This window comes from Marmota monax, unplaced genomic scaffold (assembly GCF_021218885.2).
Source record: "Marmota monax isolate L192 unplaced genomic scaffold, Marmota_monax_Labrador192_F-V1.1 WCK01_AAM20220418_F8-fsc00096, whole genome shotgun sequence".
In the NCBI taxonomy this organism is placed as follows: Eukaryota; Metazoa; Chordata; class Mammalia; order Rodentia; family Sciuridae; genus Marmota; species Marmota monax.
The window spans coordinates 6,291,804-6,314,927 of record NW_026695236.1 but is presented as its reverse complement, the minus strand read 5'-3'; the positions used below and the strand labels follow the sequence as shown (position 1 = coordinate 6,314,927).

The window sequence follows — 23,124 nt, the reverse complement described above, 5'->3', positions numbered from 1 at the left end:
AATCATTTAGCCTCTGAACATTCCTGCATTAACACTTGAGGGATACCTCAATATTCAAACTATAATGTGAGTGAATAATCATACCTATAATCCATAGATAAAAATGCCTAGTCCCCCTACCCTCTGATTCCCTTGGTAACTGCTCAGATATTGGAGGACTGCCACTTACTATCCTAATGTCCTGGCTTCTTCCCACTCTCCATCCAAACACTGTCACTTTTTACTCTTCAAGTTAACTACTCCATTCCCAGCCACCCTTTCTTATAATCCACAACTGTCAAACCACTCATCTGAAGAACTTAAAAACATGCTTTTGTTTGTTTCTTTGTTTTTAGACTAAGAAAGATACCACTTCAGGCTTCTAAGGTAGAAGAAACTCCTAGGCTATCTGTGAAGGTCATAGTGAATTCTTTATCTGGAGTATTGGGACAATACCCTTTTTGTTTGTTTGTTTGTTTGGTACTGGGGATTTACCCCAGGGGTGTTTAACCATTTAGCTATATCCCCAATCCTTTTTATTTTTTATTTTGAAGCAGAATCTTGCTAAGTTGCTGAGATTGGCCTTTAACTTGTAATCCTCCTGCCTTAGCCTCCTGAGTTTCTGGGACAGGCATGTGCCACCACACCTGGCTGGTTTAAAATCCTTTAAGAGCAGGTTCTTTCAAATTGTAAGTTACAACCCCAAAGATGATTGCAATATCAATTTTCAATATTGTGATCAATATTTCTCTCTGTTCTTTCTGTTAAATATTTTGTTTGTTTGTTTATTTGTTTATTGTGCTGGGAATTGAAACTAGGGCTTCAAACTTGCTAAGCATATGTCTTACAACTGAGCAACACCCCAACCGCAGTATTTTTCTTAAAAAAGGAAAGAAAATATCACAGGGTAATGCACATCCTAAGAGTATCATCTCATGAGTTTTTTATGTCACTTGTTTAATTGTGTATATCAATATATATTGTGAACAAGTGTTTCCAAGAGAAGTTTGATAATCATAATGGCCATCTGGAGAGGAGTAGGGTAAGGCAGGACAGAAGGTGAGGACACCAAAACCATACCCTAAATCCTTTCTTTGGCCATTTAAGGTAAATCACTTACAATTTCATAGGTATTTATTTTTAAATGCAACCAAGAGATACTGACAAGTAAGTACTGAATGATTTACTAAGAATTATTAATCTGACATTCAAACTAGTGTGCTACTAGAGCTCATTGAGGACTTTAATGTTATATTAGAAGGTTAGGTGCTATATAAGCACTTGGCTATGTGGTGAGATATTTTTTAATAAATTCCATCCTCAGTGTTTTCTTGAGTTGATCATAGTTGTCAAATACTACTATTCTTGTTTTAAATTATGATATTAGTTTACGTTTACTATACTGTTTTTTCTATTGTGAATAATTTCTTCTTTTTTATGTGCTGGGTACTGAACCCAGGGGCGCTTAACCACTGAGCCACATTCCCAGTCCTTTTTAATATATTTTTTTTTTAATTTAGAGACAGGGTCTCTCTGAGTTGCTTAGGGCTTCACTAATTTGTTAAGGCTGGCTTTGAACTCATGATCCTCCTGCCTTAGCCTTCTGAGCTGTTGGAATTACAGGTTTGTGTTGCTGTGCCAGGCTGTTAGCTCTTAATGATACATAAATTTCATTGACTGTATTTCGTACTAATATTTTGTGATAATTAGGTGTCAAAACATTATGGGCATCCAAAGAAAAATCATCAGTATCCATATTTCTAGAGCATATGCAAACATAATTCTCCCCACACCTACAATTTGCTTTTATGATCATATTTTTTATAGAACTTTTGTTTGCCACTGGAACTTGAGAGTTTTGGTACTAAGTAAAACATAAGGACTTTTTGTCCTTCCTAAGTGAACTGCAGTCTAAAAAGTTTCAAAACCACTTATTCTACAGATGAAGAGCCTAAGGTTCATGGAGATGGTCCGACAAATCAAGAATAGCAATAGCACTTAAGACAATAAGAGTTCCAGATTCTCTCTCTCTACTCCCGGTTCATACTGACTATAGCCACATTCCAGAACACAAACCTGACCCAGAGCGGAGGCTTTGTAAATTTGTGCTTACTTACTTACTTTAGTTACTGAAAAAGGTGATTTTCAGTCAAGGGAAGGCTTTTGTAGACAGATTTTGGAATCCTGGATAATATAAAACTACAGATTTATTATGTCAAAACCATCAAATATTGGCATTTTCATGTGGTTCAATCTAAGGAGTTTTATTTTAATAGCTCTTTTGCCTGTGTGACTGAGATTTTGATTTCCACATGCAACAGCTTAGTGTATCTGTTAAGAGTGTAGATTTGAACACCCAGGTTCAAGTCCCAGCTCTTACCCTGATTGGTCACATGTTCCTAGGCAGACAGATTACTTAATGTTTGTCTCTCAGTGTCTTCAGAGAGAAATGTAGTTCTATACAAATGTTTGCTTTTATTATTAGTTTTACTCCTAGAACTCAACTTACTTGCTCAGTATCCAGGTGGCCTGACTTAGGACTTTATGTACCTGTTCTGATAAAGGTGCTTCTCAGTCAAGGGAAAGCTTTTGTAGAGACAGATTTTGGAATCTTTTTGCTTAGAAAAAAAGATTGGCTATTTATTTGTTAGAATAGACTGGCATATAGCTTCAGAGTTTCAGATCTTTGTCTCAAAGATCCTGCTTCATTCTGCAGACAGCACTAGTTAATAATTTAAACAGGCCAGAAACACCCTGGCCATGGAAATCAACTGCGTATATGATTTGCTGCTGTTTTTATTTCATCTGTTATTGAAAATGTGGTTGCTCCCTAAAGTGCCTGTTTCTTTTTAAAAGTATTGTCCCAAAGAACAAGCAAAGGGGGAAAAGGCATCAAAATGTGAAGAACCCAGCTTTGTTTAGTTCGTGATGTACAGAGAAGACAACAACTTAAGGGTGAATCAGAGTGCAGCAAAGTGATTGCAATGCAACCTGATGCTGGCTAATTACTTCTCTATAGATGGCGATGTTTAATTTCTGAGCATCTGTGCATGACAGGAGTTGAGGCACCGTGGGTGGTACAATGCTAAGACATCTACATAATGCAAAAGGCAAAACAGCCCATCTATAAGCATCGCTTTATTAGGTGAAATAAAATAAAAGTACAAAATCTCACTTTCTAATTAAGTGATGGTCCACACTGTGGGGCTCAAACAACCACATCTGCTTGGATAAAAGCAAACAAATTAGGCTTGGGAACTGCCTCTTCAGAGCAAGAGTGTCTAGGAGAGAGGGTATTAACAGTGATTTGGGGAAAATTCTTTACCTTCCAGATTTTTTTTTTTTTTTTGGTACTGGGGATTGAACTCAGGGGCACTGAACCATTGAGTCACATCTCCAGCCTTTTATGTATTTTATTTAGAGACAGGGTCTCACTGAGTTGCTTAGTGCCTTGATTTTCGCTGAGGCTGGCTTTGAACTCATGATCCTCCTGCCTCAGCCTCCCAAGGCACTGGAATTACAGGCAGACACCACCATGCCCGGCTACCTTCCAGATTTTGAGTATGGAACTGGAATAAAGTTAATACACGTTTTGATAAGATGAATTATTGCAGTCTAATTTTTTACCATATTTCCAGTTTCCTAATGACAATACACATTCATATAAAAAAAAAGTAGACAGAGAATTATAAAATCAATTAGACAAAAAAAATGGGAAAGTACATGAAGAAATGAACTTTCATTATTGATTGCTTCTATTTTTTTTTTAAACCATGCTTTGATTAATGGCATAAATTTTCTCCTCTCCCAGATCTATACTTTCTCTTTCTTTCCCCTTGCTTAAAGACATGTTTTCCACTTAAGATGCGCCTCAGGTGCCATTGGTCAGTGACAAGGCACAAAAATGATTAGTCTCAAGGAACACAGTTTGGAAAAGCAGAGGTCAGATAGCAAACAAAATTGTGTTTGGTCCACAGTCAACTCTAGGTAATTATTAAATGAACAATTAATAAAATAATGAATGGATTAATAATTAAATTTGTGTCTAGGAAGAAAAGATTCTTCCACTCAGTACTGCTTTGACTTTGAGGTTTCAAGCAATGTTTTGATCTATTCATCTAACATCCAGCAAATTATTGAGTATTTTCTTCACATATGATATTATTCCAGGTTTTTGGTGTACAACAAAGACACAAAAACTCCTGCCCTTTTGGGATAGTATAGTGGCTACACTCAGTACTCATGGGCTCTGATCCCATGACAATCATGCAATCTCAATTTAGAAAATGACTAGTTGTCGTCAATGAAATCATGGTTCTGTGGCTCCTGGAGTCAAGGAGTCAAGGAGTTAGTGTTTTTTTTCCCCCCTGGCTATGCAACCTAATCTGTCAGATCATCAGTTTTTTTCATTTGTAAAAGTAGGAAAGCAATGTGTGCTCTCTGTACCTTACAGAATTGTGAAGAATGAGTGAATCAGATTGGATGCAGCCTACTGGATTTGACTTTTAATTGTTCCAGTCACTACTGTGAATATCTTGGTCTCTATCCCCTAGTTTCTTTGTGTAAAAAGAAAATCATAATAGAAATGATGTGTTAGTCAGCTTGGGCTTCCATAACAAAATCCTTAGACTGGGAGACTTAAGCAACAAACATGTGTTTTCTCACAGTTCTGGAGGCTGGACATCTGCAATCACATGTCAGCATGGTTGGGTTCTGGTGAGGCCTTACTTCGTGACGTGCAGATAGCTGCTTCATATGACAGAGAGACAGCATGCAGGAGGGAGAAAACTCTCTTGTATGGCACTAATCCTATCCTGAAGCCCCCCCTCACAGCTTCATCCAAACCTAAATATCTCCTAAAGGCTCCAAATACTATCATAGTGGGGGTTAGGGCTTCAACATTTGAATTTAGTGCTGGGAGGGGCACATTTCAGTACATGGCATAACTTCATAGTGCTATTAAGGGGATTATGTACATGAATTTTTCAAAGCACTTCAAAGAGTGCCTGGCATTTGTTAAGTTCTCAATAAAAGTTATTATTATTTCTATAACAAAGCAAATAAAGAGGTTAGCCATTTCATTTATAAAGAAGACTGTCTATAATACTGTTTATAGAAAATTTCTGGAAGTTCAATTCAGCAGTTTACATTCTGGTGTTTTATGTAAAAAATTCTCAAATATATCAACAACTGATTAAGCACTGAGTCAAGGAACCTTGGAAGGTCTTCCTCTTTAGTCCTCTGACTTCTCACAATCGTGTTTTGAGGACTCCAGCTGGCTCATTCATCTCTGGGAAACTTCTTTCCAAATCATCCTGAATCTCATCCACATTTGTTCCACTTTCTGTGTTGATGATGTAAACCCAGAAGAATAGGAGAAAATGCAAGGCCATATCTCTAACCTCAGTTTCTCAACCATGGAAGACCAAGGTTATTGACAACTGTTCTATTCTATGCCAAAAGTATGCTCAGGGAATCCTTCATTTGGAAGGGTTACCTGGGGATCAACTAGCCACCTTTCATCTGATATAGTGGTCTCCTGAAAAAAAAAAAAAAACCTGTTCTCATAATTACAGGGATACTGCTGTAAAATATAAGTCAGTTCCTTTTATTTTTGAACAGTTCCATAGATGAGAAAATTCCTTGCTTCAATGTCTCCCCATTGGTTCTAGTTATACCTTCTGTATCTTAGTGTTTGAATACTTTTTAAGTTTTTGAAAGGGTTAATTGAACTGGTACTCCAGGTATTTTTCTGGACTTAACTTTTTTTTTTTTTGTCTTCTTCAGTTATTCTCCTGGTGATGCTGCCTTAGAGAATCTTCTTTTTCTTCTTCATTACCATATCTGCCCCTCTTTGCTCTTCTCCCTTTACTTGGAACTTTATATTTGGGGCCCCAAGAAAGAAATAGTGGAGGGAGAGAGATGATGATATTGGGAAGCTTATGAAAAAGGGTTAGCAATCAGCCCTATTCCCTTCTTCCTGGTCCTTCTGTATCAGATGAGGTTCACATTAAGTTCAGATTCCAAGGGGCTGTGCTTTCCAGGAGATTCAAAATGTACCATCACAACTTGTATACTGTTGCTTTTTAACTCCAACCAGTTACCATTACAATGTTTACCAAAACATTAAATTAGCAACTGTTTACTGTCTACAGCAGTGCCATAACATACTGATTTAGACTGCCTGGACAGATGATATCATGTGCAATATACAGCCAAGTTTTTCCCTTACATTTAAAAGAGGACAGGTTTGTCTCTGGAGACTGTTCTCCAAAGGTACATACTAATCACATACAGGCCACCGGCATTTTTGTCCACATTAAATGTAGCTCTCTAGGACAACACAATTGGATTTGCTGTGCTTTGCTAAATTCATTAGGTAGAAAAGCTTTCAAGTTATTTGAACTTGGTCCCAATTTCCTCTGCTTCAACAGCAGATGTTTCAGTCAAACTGGGAAGCTGTGTTTTGCATGAAAAGGCACAGAATTCTAAGTTATCAGTTATCACTACAGTTGTCATCCTCTTCCTTATCTTAAATTTGATCACCCCAGAGGCTCTACATCTACCCAATGCTTGGGTAGCATGTCCTAATTATGATGTTTTGTCAAACCTGTTTCCTAAATGCCTCTTGGGTTCACTACCTTCTCTCTAGCTGCAATAAAGTGGGTCCTCATTGTCTTCTGCCTGAACCATGACAATAACTTTTCTCTTAAAACAAAATCTGTCCATCCTCATTGCTATCAGAGTGGACTTTCAATAGACAAACATGGCTCAAAATCCTTTAAAAGTTTCTCACTATGGACAGCATTGAGCTCCAAAGTGACAGGGGGTGGGCACAGTTCAGGAAATACACAAAATGATTCATATGTTAAAGAAAAAGCACTTCTATTTGTTACTTTTTATCCCTCTCAATGATAAGAGTTCCAGCCTAGCTATATTCAGTATGTGGATTGCTGCTGGTGCTTTCACCTGGACCTTCTGTCAGTTCTCTTCTCCACTGTTTAAGGATTAAAGACATCCTGAAGAAAAGAAAGATCCACAAAGTGGAAGGGCTAGAGTGTGCCCCGCTTGGAGTTGGTGAGCCCAGTTAAGAGGATTTGGAGTGTTGACAGTGTTTTGCAAGGAGCTGAAAGTGGGTATAAGAATCTTTTGTACTACACAGGTAATGGTTACAAAATACTTAAGAGAGTTGTCAAATCTAATAATAAATTATGCATTTTTATTTTTCATAAGTATCCATATTTTTCTGTGGATAAGTTATTACCAGAAATAAGCTACCTAGCAGATAATTAAAAAGAACATCGAGGACACTCATGATTTAGAAATAAAAATATAAACTTGATTTTTACATCAAATCATTTGCAAAACCAATTTCCAGTGGATTATAGATATAAATTTGAAATGTAAAACAATAAAGTTTTGGAATATAAATGATGTTAATACAGGTAAATTGCTCCAGAATGAGATACAAAATCTATTAACCACAAAGAAAAAGGTTGACAAATTTGATTATATTGGAATTAGTAATTTCTGTTTCTCAAAATTTATCACTTGAAGAGCTAAAGGGCAAAACATAACAATATATAACCAACAAAGAACTGATCCAGAATATGTAAAGAACTCATACAATTAGTAAGGAAAAAACAACCCAATAGGAAAGTGGTCAAGAGATTTGACAAGCAGTATCCAGTGGAGGACATTTAAATACCTGATAAATATGTGAAAATTGAAATTTAGTCTCAACCTCAAATATTATTAGGGAAATGCAAATGAGACCAAAATTAGGCTTCTCCAGAAGATGGAGTAAATGTAGTTCCCTGTTCCTTCCTATAATTACAACTAAAGTCCTTCAATGTTACATCTGAAACAAACATTACAAGAGTCTGAAAGGTAGAGGGAAGCAGCAGGCTGGCAGGGGACAATGGGGTCCACCTCAGTGCTCACTTCCCTGAGTTCTCATGTATTAGTAAGGATGTAAAGCCGATTTGGAAGCGTAAATTTACTTTCACTTCGGAAACTATTTAGCAATATCTCCTACACCTAATCTAATACATACTCTACAACCCAGCAATTTGACTTTTAAATATATGTTTGTTCCAAAGTACATGTACAAAAAATATTACCAGCCTTATGATTCAGAATAGTCAAGAACAGAAATAACTGTCCATTAGCAATAGAACGAATGCATGAAATGCGGAATTGCGCACAATGAAATACTAAAAATGAACTGCCCGCTCTGCAGTTCATATTGTTGTATGTACACAGATGATCCTTGCAAACATCAAGCTGAGTGTAAGAAATCAGACATAAAAGAATACATGCTCTATGATTATAACTATGTAAATGCAAATCAGAGAAAAACTAATCAAAGTATTTTTTTCTTTGAAGTTAGAATAGTATTTACCTCTGGGAAACTGGCACAGATAATTACCGGGAGAAGCAGTGGTATTGTTTCATTGGCTGATCTGAGTGGATTACATATTATATATAGTGGATTCACTATATAATATCACAAACTCTTCATCTATAATATTTGCACTTTCCTGTCTGTAGGTTATATTTCAATGAAAATTTTATAAAAAGAGTAGAAATAAATACACTTCTTTCCACCATGGTACAAAGCAAAAGGGACGTATCCATTATGAGTGATATGGCAACTTTTTTTTTTTTTTTGGTACTGGGGAGTGAACACAGGGGTTCTTATCCACTGAGCCACATCTGAAGCCCTTTTTTTATGTTTTATTTCAAGACAGTCTCACAGAGTTGCTTGGGGCCTTGCTAAGTTGCTGAGATTGCCTTTGAACTCTCTTTCCTCCTGCCTCAGCTTCCTGAGTCACTGGTATTACAGGCATGTGCCACCCTGCGGAGCTGGTAACTGCTTTTTGAAAGCATTTGTGCCTTAGAGAAGGCATTCTTAAAACAAGAATTTGACAACTTTCATCACTGTTTGTTTTTGGTGCTCCAAATGATCTGTGTTTTATCTTTCTGCACACTAAAGAAAAAATGGGAACCAGAATTTTTATATTGTTCAAAAATCTTCCAAATGAGAGGTTTCATTGAATTTGGAACTATTATTACTAATGCCACTGTGAACACTGTTGGTTCAATTTTTTATAATGTAGCGATTTGAGTGATTCTTTTTATTTTTTATTTTTGGTCCTGGGGGATTGAACCCAGGGGCGCTCTACCACTCAGCTACAACTCTAACCCTATTTTGTATTTTATTTAGAGACAGGATCTCACTGAATTTCTTAGCACTTCACCATTGCTGAGGCTGGCTTTGAACTTGCGATCTTTCTGCCTCAGTCTCCAGAGTTGCTGGGATTACAGGTGTGAGCCATTGCACCTGGCTTGAGTGATTCTTAATTTTAGAAAATACTAATACTCATGATAACTGATAGTTATTGGCTACTTTTTATGGATCAAGCACTTTTTTTTATCAAAATGTTTTTCACATATTAACTCATTGGATTCTCACAATAATAATCTGTCAAGTAGCCACTATTACTATTATTTCTATATTATAGACAAAGAACTTGCCCAAAGTCATACCTCTAGAAATTGGTAGATCCAAGATAATATATGTATACAATAAACAGAGATGCAAATGGGGGAATGACCAAAGTTTATTTATTGATAGAAAATGTCTGGAGACATTTTCATAGCAAGCTTAAGATTCAAATTCCACTGCTTATTGTGATTTTAGTCCCTTTAATACTGTTTAGCCTCATGCCTCACAAGTCTCAGACTCAAAATTTGGGATCCTGTGGTTTCTAGTACTCTTCGCAGTCTTAGGTATTGGGGTCTTCCTCAATGATGCTCCTGTAAAAGGTCTTCCTTCTCTTACTCTACCAGGAGAACTCTATTCAATGTGTATGTTTCTGATTATACCATATATCCCCTGAGATGTTTTCCCTGATACTCCGGGGCAGACAAATCAGGTCTCTTTCCTCTGAATTATATTTTGGGTTCTCTTCAGAAATATTGTCACTCAAAAGACGTGTGTGTGTGTGTGTGTGTGTGTCTGTGTGTGCGCGCGTGTGCGCACACTTTCAGAACTGGATTATAAGTATTGTACCCTAGAAATTTGCTAAGAGAGTAGACTTTAGGTACTTCTACCACACAAACATGTGAGGTCAGGGTTGTGGCTCAGTGGTAGCATGCTTGCCTAGCATGAGTAAGGCACTGGGTTCAATCCCCAGCACCACATAAAAATAAAAACAAATAAAATAAAGGTATTGTGTCCATCTGCAACTAAAAAGTATATGTATGTATGTATGTACACACACACATATACACATGTAAAAAAATGCATGCATGCACATGCACAGTGCATATGTGAAATAATGGATATGTTAATTTGATTGAATTTAATAATCATTTCATGATATTTGTTTATGAATATCAAAACCCATGTTTTAAAATATATATAATTTAAGCTTTTATTTTTGTACTGGAAATTGAACCCAGGGGAATTTTACCACTGAGAGACATCCCCAGCAATCTTTTATTTTTTATTTTAAGACAGAATCTCACTGAATTATTGAGGGTCCCAATAAGTTCCTGAAGTTGCTCTAACTTATGATCCTCCCGCATTGGCTTTGTGAATCACTGGTATTACAGACATGTGCCACTGCACGCAGCTAAACTTAAAAAAAAAAGAACAGAAAAATAGTAGCTTTCTAAGGAAAAAGAAAAAAGAAAACTTTCTGAGGGGAAACAGTACTTCTTGGAAGATGGAGAACTTCATCTTCCAGTTAAAGACTCTTGCCATTTGTGTTAGTGGAAGGAAGATGCTACTAAGAATCAGGAAGCTTTGCCTCAGCTCCCAGCTCTGCACTGGCTGGCTCTGTGGCCTTTCACAGAGTTACTCTTCTTCAGTTCTTTATTTCTCTTCATCTAGCTCAACTCTGGTTCCTTCTAGAATTAAAATTATGTACTTACTTTTGGTAAGTACTTACTGGGTAAATATTTCATTTGGAATCTTGTCAAAATCTCTTTCATCTTGGTTCTGATTTTAACAAAAAGTACTGTCTGTAATGCCATTTTGATAGTAAAATTAGAATTACTATTTTTCCTCTTAGGGATTCAAGGCCTTTCATTAGCTGGCCCTAATCTACCAGTAGACCACTGAGTTCAGTTAAATTTAACATACATTTATGCCATTGGACACCCAAAAGTTAGGAGTAAATGAACAAGTCTCAATCACTGCCTTAAAGTGCCATATTATTTAGTGAGAAAGATAAGACATGCACACTAATAAAACAAAATATGACTTTGTGGGTTTTGTTGACCATAAACCTAATGTTAGTCAATAATGCTATCATTTAGTACATTAATAATAAGAAGAAAATGGATCCATCCAACCAAGGTTGAGATAATCTTTTTGGGCTAGATCATAGGTAGGTCTTATGTTTAGTGCTAGAATTCATGTTCAAAAGTCAGTTTGACTGACAAGAGGTGATTTTATCCATTTGCTAGTAGGAAATAATTCATAATCTGCCAAACTACAAAACTCCAATCCTTTTGTCTCTTCCTCTTCCTGACTCCTGCATTAACCATGTCCCCAAATCTTGTCTGTTCTACTGCATAAATTCTCTAACCCATTATCTTCTCTCTTCCCTAAGTACCCATTTCTCTTTCTCTCTCTGTTCTAAACTATTGAGATAGTTTCCATATTTTTCATTGTCTCCAATTTTATTTCCCTGGCTCAAATTAGATCAGGTTAATTCTCTGCATAAAACTCTTCATTGACTTCTTAATGCTTTCATGATAAAGCCAAAACTCTAATCTGGCAAGTTCTTCATGATCTTGGTCTCACTTTCCTTTCCATTTCATTTCTCTCTACTTTTTTCCCCTCCTGTCCTTAACCCTACAGATACCTGAAGTCCTGAAAATGCCACATTCTTTTAATACTCCGGGAATTTTTTCCATGTTCTACCTTCTACCTTGGAGCCCCTACTTCAAGCTTCTTCACCTAACTCCACTTTTTTATTCTAATCATTTTTTTTCTACCACTTGCTCTTCTACTTGTGAGGGGAACCTTTGTTGTATATATACAGTAGATGCATGTGCAGGGTGCATGGGGACAAAAAATCAGGGGTAGAATAGAGAAGAAGACAGTGACTGTGTGTTTAGGAGGCCCAGAAAGATAGTGTGAGATGTGTTGATGAAGAAATTGGTAAGCAGCTTTGAAAATATATACTCTCTGTGAATGGTTTTGATTCTGAATTAAAGAGCCCTAGCACTTTTGTTTTGCTTTTTTTTTTTTCCCCATCAGATATAGGAGCTGATTCTTCTTGAGATTATTTCTTTTCAAAGATCAGAGGGCTCTTATGTAGTAAAGGGAGATTAACCTTATTCACACTATTTTGATCAAGAAACCTCAGATATTATGTTACAAATTGTATCCTGGTCAATTCTGTTATTAACTTGCTAGTCTGAAGTCCCATGACAAGAAGGACCATGATCTAAATAGTGTATAAAAGCATCTTTGCATAAGTAAAGATGAACTCATTAAGTTATCTTAAATTAATCATAAAATTATCTGAGTAGGTTCTCCTGGTCTAACTCCATGTGTAGCCCAGAACTTTTTGATGATTTTTTTTTTTTGGACTGGGGATAGAACCTGGGGATACTTTACCACTGAGCTATGACCCTAGCCATATGTTATTTTGAGACAGGGTGAGATAGGATCTTGCCAAGTTGCTGAGAGTGGCCTCAAACTTTCTATCCTCCTGGCCTCAGCCTCCAGAGTAGCTGTAATTACAGGTGTTTGCCACCATGCCCAGCTGATAACATCTTCATTTAGTTTTCTGTGAAGATTTTTCTATAAGCAATATACTGCTCAAACTTGATCATGCATTCCCATCGTCTTGGAGATATATTTTTTTTGGTTAATAGTTTTATGATTTTAAGTCTGTAAAAGAGTAGAAATGGGTTAAATGTTATATAAATGGCAAACTGTTATATAAATGGCAATTCATGGAGGAGATAGGTCTCTCTAGAGTTAGATTATCTGGTTTGAATTCTAGGTCTTCCACTTACAAAGTACATGACCTTGGGCAGATTAGTGAACTCAGTGCTTGAGTTTCTTCATCTATAAATTGGAGGTAAAAATAGCATGTACCCCATAGAGTTGGTATGAGGTGATTGCATGAATGAAAATAGGTAAAATACCCAGAAAAAAGTGAGTGTTCAATAAAAGTTGGCTATATTTATTATGATGTATTCAGTTTGCCAATTCCTACTTCTCTCTATAGAATTTCCTTACTACTGGAAACTGAAGTACTCTGCACTTCCTAGACTCTCTTGCAGTTAGAGTTCATGATGCAAAATAGGTTCCCACAATTAGATGCCCTTCTGCTGTATCTAGAAGGCTGAAGCAAGAAATAGGTCATCTTCCTGTTGCCTTTCTGCCATCAAGCAAGGTCATCCAGAACTGAATATAGAGAAGCAATGCTGTGGCTGTGGAGAATATGACAACTGTCCTCTACTCCTTTTTCTCCTTATCTCTGGAGTTCAAGTACGGTGGTGTGTGTTAGTGACTTCAACCTAGTGGCAACCTTTTAATTCCCATGTCTTCAGTTCTTCAGTAACACTACAAACATCTACTGCCCTGATGTAAAATCTCTTTCTTTCTAAACTGTAAAGGATGGTTTCTGTTTCTCACATGCACACTGATTGAATTACTTGGCAACCTGTGGTCCTACCCATGAGTATAGGACAGAGATACAAAATTGGTACTATGCTATAATGAATCCAACTTGTAAGGTATCTTTTTTTTTTTTTTTTTTTTGGAAAATTTATGAACTCATTACCTATGTTCAATGTGGAAGTTAACATCATCAATCTTTGTTATTAAAAAATGACCACACTCACATGTGCATACTTCTCCTAGTTACTCTGCTCCCAGAAAGCAAGTTTACACTGTTCTGGATCCAATACTTTAATCCTGACCCACCTTCAGAATTACAGAATTTCATAGTAGCCTTTCAGTCTCTGGTTCATTACCATTTTAATTCAATAGCTGAAAATACAACACAGAAAATGCCTCATGAATGTTTTTGATTCACCACCGTCTCTGGGATTCTGGGATACCTGTTTGGCACCAGGCTTTCACATAAACAAGGATCTCAGGAAGTTTTTTATTCTGCCTACACAGCAGCTAAAGCTATGTTAGCTGTCCAGACCTGCCCAGTAGCTATCAGATTTCATTCTGAAGTAAAATGATTAATTTCCAGAGCCTTTTATATTAAGGGGGAAAGTAATTCACTTTCCATGCTTAGAATTTTAATCCAGCTGGCTCCATGCCGGCTGTCTTTTTAGGATGCTATAATACTTATACCTGCCATTAGCAATTAAAACACTAGCAACTGAAAAACACTAAGCTTGGCTCCTAAACTCTGAATACTGAAGTTTGAGTCTGCTTTCAATGCATCTTGCAAAATGGGTCTACTAATCCTGATGTCTTTTTGTTACAGGATTTAACCCACACATATATTCTCAGTATCCATGAAGCCCACTATAGAATAAATAAATAAATAAAACCTAACTAAATGCTGCTAAATCAAACTGTGTTGTCTATGTTATAGAGCAAGAAGTGGCTAATTTTGAAAAAAAAATCTAAAATTATGTGATATTATCTATAAATCAAGTTTACAAACTTGGAGTTTCACTTCCTCTTATTCTATCTTAATCCTTTTGCTTTTGATTTCAAAACCTTCTGTCTCCTAAGATCTTACTCTCTTAACTATTCCCTCACTTCATCTTCAGCTTCTCATTTATTTCTTGCTCTTTTCCCTTCACAATTTAATGTGCCCAAACATTTTCTTTCTTTAACACTTTCAGCAATATGTCCCCTTCAGTATTATCTTTTTCTTTCAAAGCAGCTCCTAACAATCTTACTTCTTAGCTGTCAAGTACTATATAATTAAAGCACCTGAGTTCTCCATAAGATGATTGAGCTTCTGTCTTAACTTTCATGATGACCTTTAATAATAATGTAAAAACACGTAGCTCTGGATGACTGCCCTCTAACCAGTAGTACCAGGAGATCTCCATGCCTCTGACCTTTGTGTATATGATTTCATTAACATTGAATGGTACTACTGTAATTATCTTGAACCAAAGAGAAAATAACAGGGATTGACATGGTCTAAGGTTAAAAAGTATCTTGTGGTACTACACAAAAATTGGAAATAAGTAGGAGGACTGCACCATTACATGGTACATGGAAATAGAAGTATACAAAACTCAAAATAACCTGCAGCCATTACCATAATACATGTTTAGAGTGATTAGTTTGGGTAAAAATAATAAAACAAGCTATTGCATTAATTAATATTATAAGTTTGAATTTAACTTGATTTAGAAATTTCTTTATTTTCAATTTATAAGCATGTGTTAGTTTATATTAATGCTATAAGTATAGATAATTTATATTGAGTTAATGTTTATATGTATTACGTTTTAAATTAATCTGTGGTGGCTCAAGAATTCTTTCCCCTTTTCATTAAAATCTATTTTATAAACACTTATATTGAGCTTACGATGTCCCAAACATTTTTAAAGTATGACTTCATTCAATTCTTATGATAAACTTTTAATAAAGTTATTATTGCTAGCCATACTTTGCTGAGGAATAAAATGAGACAGACAGAAATGTATTAACTCTCTTACACTTCTAACTACAAACAACACCCTGATTTTTTCCAGATCTCTAACTATAGACTAGACCTTTATTCTGTTCTTAGGACGCATATAATCAACTGGACTTTTTAAACCTGCAAATCTCAAAGGCAGCCAGGCACAGTGGTATAGGCCTGCAGTCCTAGCAGCTTGGGAGGCTGAGGCAGGAAGATCATAAGTTCGGAACTAGCCTCAGAAAAGGCCCAAAGCAACTTAACAAGACCCTGTGTCAAAATAAAAATGGGCTGGGGATGTGGCTCAGTGGTAAAATGCCCATGGGTTCAATCCCCAGTTTAAAAAAAAAAAACAAAAAAAAAAACCCACAAATTTTCAAAGGTGCCTCAGGTTCAACTAAATTGAACTATAAGGTGAACCTCCTCTTTCCTCCATTCCCCTGTGCTCCAATAAGTCTGCTCTTCTACCGTATCCCTCCTGTTTAACAGTCCCTCTTCCTAATCAAGAAGCTCACTGTTTAATAGGGAAGAGAGACAAACAAAACAATCATTATGGTGGGGATGTAACTGTTACGGGGATATGTTTAAAAAGTCAGTGATCCCACAAGGAGACGTGACTCTGCCTGAGGTAGAAGGGCATGGAAGGCCTTACTAAGGTAATGTTTAAAGTGACTCAAGGGGCTGGAGTTGTGGCTCAGCAGTAAAATGCTTGCCTAGCACACGCAAGGCCCTGGGTTTGATCTTCAGCACCACATAAAAATAAAATAAAGGTATTGTATCTAACTACAACTAAAACAAAATGTTTAAAAAAATAAAGTGACTCAAAATAATGCTGCTTGAATTTAAAGAAGAACTCTCATATTTTCCTTATTGTTAGCATGTATTTGAAGGGTATCTTTTAGGTTTACTACTTATACTAGTGTTAGAAATTAGAAAATGCACAGTGAATTTTCATTTTATTATTTGGTACAGGGTCTTGATTAATTGTCGAAGGTCTCACCAAATTACTGAGGTTGGCTTCAAACTTGTATTCCTCCTGCTTCAGCCTCTGGAGTTGCTCAGATTACGGGCATGCACCAATGTGCCCAGCAGTAAATTTTAATTTTAGTTCCAAAATATTTTTTTCTTTGACTTTGCTCCCTATTTCCAAAAAAAAGTATATAAATAGCCATTGTGCAGGTTCTATATGAATATTTGAAATAAAATAAGTAAGAAATGATGTTTTCTGAGTGCTCAATAAAACAATATTCATTTATCTTTAAAACATTTTCTTGTTGGGATGGGAAGTAGCAGCATGGCAAGTTCAAAGCCAGCCTGGGCAACTGAGTGAGACTCTTGTCTCAAAATCAAAAGTAAAAAGGGCTGGGATGTAGCTCAGCGATAGAGTATCCCTAGTATGTATGAGTCCTTGGGTTTAATCTCCAGAACTGCAAAAATTACAAAACCAAACATATGAACATTTTCTCATCCTATAATTTCAAATGAAAAATTCTGCATGCATTTTGGTCAATCATATCAGTTTTGATTGAGTCTGAGACGAGTAAGAAGATCATGGCTTTCTCCATGTGGCTTTTGTAGGGGTTGATCATCATAGGGGATAGTTCTTTCTAGACCCATGCAGATACCACATTGAAATTCTAGCAGCATAACTCTGATGGGAGACAGTTGTGATGACTATCATGATGAACAATGGAATCAAGTCACAGTTGCCAGAGGTCGTTTATGGTCTTTCCTCTTAAAGGCATTGACCACAATAGCATCTACTTTGGTAATAATATTGTTGCATAAGAGAGATATCCATTTGAACTGCTTAAGTCAAAATGAAAATTTTATTGTTGGGGTCCAGAGGTCATCCTTAGAATCCAAGGGAAGGATATAGAGCTCAACTTTGAAATGATTTAGAAACAGGAACCACAAAGTCTGGGAATAAGAGGGGCTTTCCAGTTATCCTCTCAGCCATTTGCCTCTCTTCCCTGTCACACCATCCCCTCCTGTTTCTCTCCCAGTTTCACTCCTCTCTCACACACAGTTCCAGCACCAGTTCTCACCCTAGCCTTTCGCCAGCTTGGGGTGAGAGCACTAAAAAAGAGATATGAACATCCCCAAGGATGCAATTTCAAATCCTGGGAGGGAATCTGATGATTTCCTTTTGTTTCTTATCTAGCTGTGCACAGGGAAGTAGAATCATTTCATAGAAATGTGTATGTAGGGCCCTTCACTGGGAGAAACTGGCAGGTACCTTCAAATTGTCTACTTCAGTTGCCTCTTATAAAGACTGAAATTTTGTTCCAAAGAGAGAACAAAAAAATAAAGCATCTTCTTGTTTCCTAGAAAGAATTATGTGTTTACTAATCACGAAGATTGCCCTGCTTGCAGTCATCTTTGCTACTGTGTAAACATCATACTTTTGGATTAGTTTGTCATGAAGTAGCTCAACCCAAGGTCCTTTTTGCTCACAGGGAGTGAGAACTGATTGGTGCAAAGAAAAATCATGGACAAAGACCAATAGAGATCACCAGGAAAAAATGTCCAAGCTTATTTTTGTTCTAATTCTTTAAAGTATTAAGAGGAACTCCTCATATGATGCAGCTCACTCATTGGTCCTAGGATTTAAGACTAAAAGTCATTTAGAAATATAGACTGTGGCTTTGCTTGTTCCCCAAGAGAGGGTCCTCTGGGAGTTTGGTCCGTATTTTGTGGTTGGGGCTAGTGATAACATATAAAACTATTCAAAGATATGAGAAGTATTTCTTTTAACATTATTAGTACAGTGATATCTAGTACAATTAATGAACAGTCTTCTGGTTAATTGTTTATATTAATAAGAATTATCAAAGGTAGAATGATAGGTCTTTTTGGTTAGATGATTATATTGCTCAGTTATTTTTATTTTTGCAGTATTAGGTATTGAACCCATGGTCTTGTGCGTACTAAACAAGTATTCTATCACTTAATTGTGTCCCCAGTTCCTGAGTTACTTTTAAAAGGTGCTTTGAGGTGCTACAGAAGCAACTGAAAGAGAAACTATTCCTTGTTGTATCCTACAATATTATCTACTTTCATCTGCTCAACATACAGGGCTTTTTAATAATACATCATCTGAGCAGATGATTCCATAGTGCCATAATATGTATGTGACATTATTGATCAGTTCACACTATTGATCAGTTTACACTCACAATTGATCAGTTCAGTCTCCTCAGGAATAAACTGAGGGCCCATAAAAGTTAAATTTCTAACATTGATCTTTAAAAAAAAAGGATAAAAATAAAGAACAACTAAATATGATTGATTTTTTAAAAATAATGTTTCCAAAGCACGTAGGGTTTTATTGTGCCTTGGAGTCATATAATTCCTAGCTCATAGTCTTGACATGAAGCGGACAGAGTTTGTTTCTTTCTATACACATTTAGCAAATATTTGTTGACCAACTCCACATAGCAGATATTTACTAGGCGTTAGGAATTCAAGAGTGGGCAAAGTATATAAGCTCTGTGTCCTCATTAAACTCTTTTTCTAATGAGGAAGATAGGCAAATATGTTAGATAAATGAAATATATGTTTGATGGTGATAAATGTAAAACACAACGCAGAAAAGTGGGATATAAAATCCATGTGTACTGTGGAGACAGGAAAGTTCTCACTGAGAAGCTTTTAATGAAGATTTCAAGAAAGGTGGTTATGCAGACTCTTTGGAAAAGAAGCTTCTTGGCCATGGAACAGTAATAACCTGAATTGGAGATGGGCCTGGTGTGTTAGAGGAACACACGGAGGTCAGTAGGGCCAGGTCAGAGAGTGCAGAAGAGGAGTGGCTGGAAAGAGTTGCAAAGTGGATGTGAGTAGAATTGTGCAGGATCTCAGAGGTCAAGAGTAAGGACTCTGGCTTTGCTCTAAGTGAGTTAGTAAGGGTTTAAGGTAGAAGAAAGAAACAATCTAGTTTATATTTGTGTTGAAAACAGACTTAAGGGAGAAAAGACATAATCCAGGAGACCATTAGGAGTCAATTGTAATAATTCAGGTAATGGATGGCAGTCATATAGGTTAGGATGGAAAGATAGGTACCCTAAGACCTGGTGAAGATGAATGCAAATTTCAGGCACAGCTGATATAATTTGCCTGTGGACCAGATGTGAAGTATGAGAGAAAGCAAGCAGTCAAGGATGACACCAGGTTTTTAGCTGAAGTCAACTGGAAAAATGGAATTGCCACTGGGGTGGGAAAGACTGTAGGGGTTGTTGGCTATAGGGAATGGGACATCAAGAGCTCAATTTTGGAGATGTTATGTTTAAAGTGCCTATTACACACTCAGAAGTTGAACATGGATTTGGGACTTTGGAAAGAGCTTCAGTGTTCTGGCTTCCGAGAGCAATGAACGTCATTAGCGTAGGGATGAAATTTAAGTTATGAGACTGTGTGAGAGCAACAGTGGAGCAGGGATAGATACAAAAGTGGGCTCAGCCAAGGGGTACTCCAAATTAAAAATGTTAGCAGGGTAAATCTACAAAAAATTGTTTTGAGAAGGAAAACCAGTACACAGAAAGAAAATCATGTAAGTATGGATCATATAATCCAAGTGAAGCAAGTTATTTGTAGGAGAAAATCATGATCAACTATATTAAATGCTGCTTATGGAGAAGCAAGATGACAAGGTCATTTGAGACACAAAGAATACAGAACAGTTTTGGTGACCTATTTTCTTGGGACTGAAGTTGTTCATTTTTTAAATGAGTATCTGCTATGGTATTAATCTTTGGAAGGCAGGAGAGTTTCTGCTTTGTATTAAATGTCAAGTATTTCAGTAAGAGGATTGGAATTATAGTTAATGAATTTGACCTCTGTCTTGCCTAATTGTATTTTAATTTATTGTGTTGAAATTGCCTATGTTTGATGCACCCATCACGGAGAAGCAGTGCCTCATGCTAATTAAAGTTCCAAAAGCAATATTTACCATTTACATTAAAAAAGTAGAGTACTCTAGTCCTCAGTGATGCTAAATGAGGAAGAGTCTACTGAGCATGGACGCTTTACATTTCTCCCTTGGATGTTGCCTTTTCTGCCTGTGACCTGATGATGAGAGGATCAGCACTGAAGGTTAAGAGCCTATCTTGTTATTGCTGATGCTTGTCACGTAAGAGACATGATCATTTTACGAAACACAAGATATAGGAGGAAAATAATTTTCTACGTGAAAAAACAGTGATTAGAAAGCAAAGAGTGTGATGTGAGATGGCGAGAGGAATCATACTGGCAAAGATATGGACCAGGATGAAATGATATAATTAACAACTGTGTGATCACTTAATTTATAATTATTTATTCTTCTAATTGCTATAATGGTTTTCAAGAAGAAAGGGTAAAATGCTAACTTGATTGCAGAAAAATGTGGTTTATTTTGAGTATTAGAATATATTCCTAGCTGCGAATACCAGAATGGTTTAAATGTTAGACCCATTTGTTTGTGACACAATTTAAATGAATGTTGCCTGTCATTAACATTTAAAAGGTAAAATGATATGTTGCAAGGATTTATCTACTTTTCTTTCAAAGATTATATAAGTAAAGCAATGTTTGAAAAATATAAGTTATTAAAATAAATATATTCAATAAAATTCACTGTAATAAAAAGAATACAAATTAATATTTTATTATATATCCAGCATGAATGAGGAATTAGATAAATGACTATAAAACTACTTTAAGAGCTGCTCAAATCAAGTTCATCCCGAGGCTGAGAACTGAAGATATTTTTATTAGAGCTCATGTCAGTCTAGCGGAGTACACCCAGAAGCAAACAGCAAATATCAGGTATGACTGTGCTGATCACTGTGCTGTCAAATTAATATCCTCACATATATAAATGTGAATGTATATACATAGCAATTTAGTGCTCTGGACCATAAATATCTAGATAGTGTATTTGGCTTCATAAACAAGAGTAAATATAAGGATACTCTATTACTTTTCCAGACCCAATAAACATTGTTTTGGTTTCCACAGCCCTATAAGTTCAATAATCATTAATTAGGAAAAGGGTACACTTGTACATTGCTGGTGGGACTGCAGATTGGTGCAGCCAATTTGGAAAGCAGTATGGAGATTTCTTGGAAAGCTGGGAATGGAGCCACCATTTGACCCAGCTATTCCCCTTCTTGGTCTATTCCCTAAAGACCTAAAAAGAGCATGCTACAGGGACACTGCTACATCGATGTTCATAGCAGCACAGTTCACAATAGCAAGACTGTGGAACCAACCTAGATGCCCTTCAATAGACGAATGGATAAAAAAAATGTGGCATTTATACACAATGGAGTATTACTCTGCATTAAAAAATGACAAAATCATAGAATTTACAGGGAAATGGATGGCATTAGAGCAGATTATGCTAAGTGAAGCTAGCCAATCCCTAAAAAACAAATGCCAAATGTCTTCTTTGATATAAGGAAAGTAACTAAGAACAGAGTAGGGACGAAGAACAGGAGAAGAAGATTAACATTTAACAGGGATGAGAGGTGGGAGGGAAAGGGAGAGAGAAGGGAAATTGCACGGTAATGGAAGGAGACCCTCAGGGTTATACAGTGGAGGGGGTAGAGAGAGAGGAGGGGAGGGGAGGGGAGAGGTGGGGAGGGGGGAGGGTGGATGATGGGAAAGGCAGCGGAGCACAACAGACACTAGTATGGCAATTTGTAAATCAATGGATGTGTAACTGATGTGAATCTGCAATCTGTGTATGGGGTGAAGGTGGGAGTTCATAACCCACTTGAATCAAAGTGTGGAATATGATATGTCAAGAAATTTGTAATGTTTTGAACAACCCACAATAAAAAATTAAAAAAAAATAATCATTAATTAGGTTAATGGATGTATATTATAATCTATAGCATTAATTTACTGGTCAAGAGTCTGAGCTCCATAGTCAAGAAATGACCAACACCCCAGGGGTCAGCTATTAGACCATTGCAAACACAGCTTCTGGTCTTGGGAGGAAGTGGAGAGAGGTAGACTAACATAGGAAATGACTGTGATGGTTTCAGTGCAATTAAGGATGAGAAGAGAGAAAGGCTATTTAGAAATGTGGGTTTGGTAGTCATGAGACTCTCTTACCAGATAAGCATCTATACTTACATGTCCCTTTTACAAAACTACAAATCACTATGAGCTATGGACCTTCAGAGTCACACTCAATGAATCGAAAGTGTCAGGTCCTGCTATATATATCTTTCACTTCAGTACAAAATTAAACTGTGTTTATTCCTCAGTATGTTTAGTTATCTCAACTAATTCTTCATTTCACTTTACAAACTCTAGAGCCAAAAGAATAATTCTAAGTATCATTATAGAGAGGCACCAAATACACAGAATGAGGATCTCTGTTCCCGAGTGAAACTCAGTACACATGACCCACGTCAGAAATGTGCTTGTCCTGTCCCTGCTTGCCTGGGCCACGTCTTTTGTTCTCAAGTGTGAACTTACGTAATGTTTTTATGTGATAAAAATGGCAAAT

At 36.6% G+C, this 23,124-nt stretch overlaps 1 protein-coding gene across 23 annotated transcripts in view; it reads right to left on the bottom strand.

Annotated features, from left to right (window-relative positions):
• Dlg2 (discs large MAGUK scaffold protein 2) overlaps positions 1-23,124 on the bottom strand; it is a 2,050,987-nt gene that overhangs the window by 258,117 nt on the left and 1,769,746 nt on the right. The gene's annotated exons all lie outside the window — the stretch shown is intronic.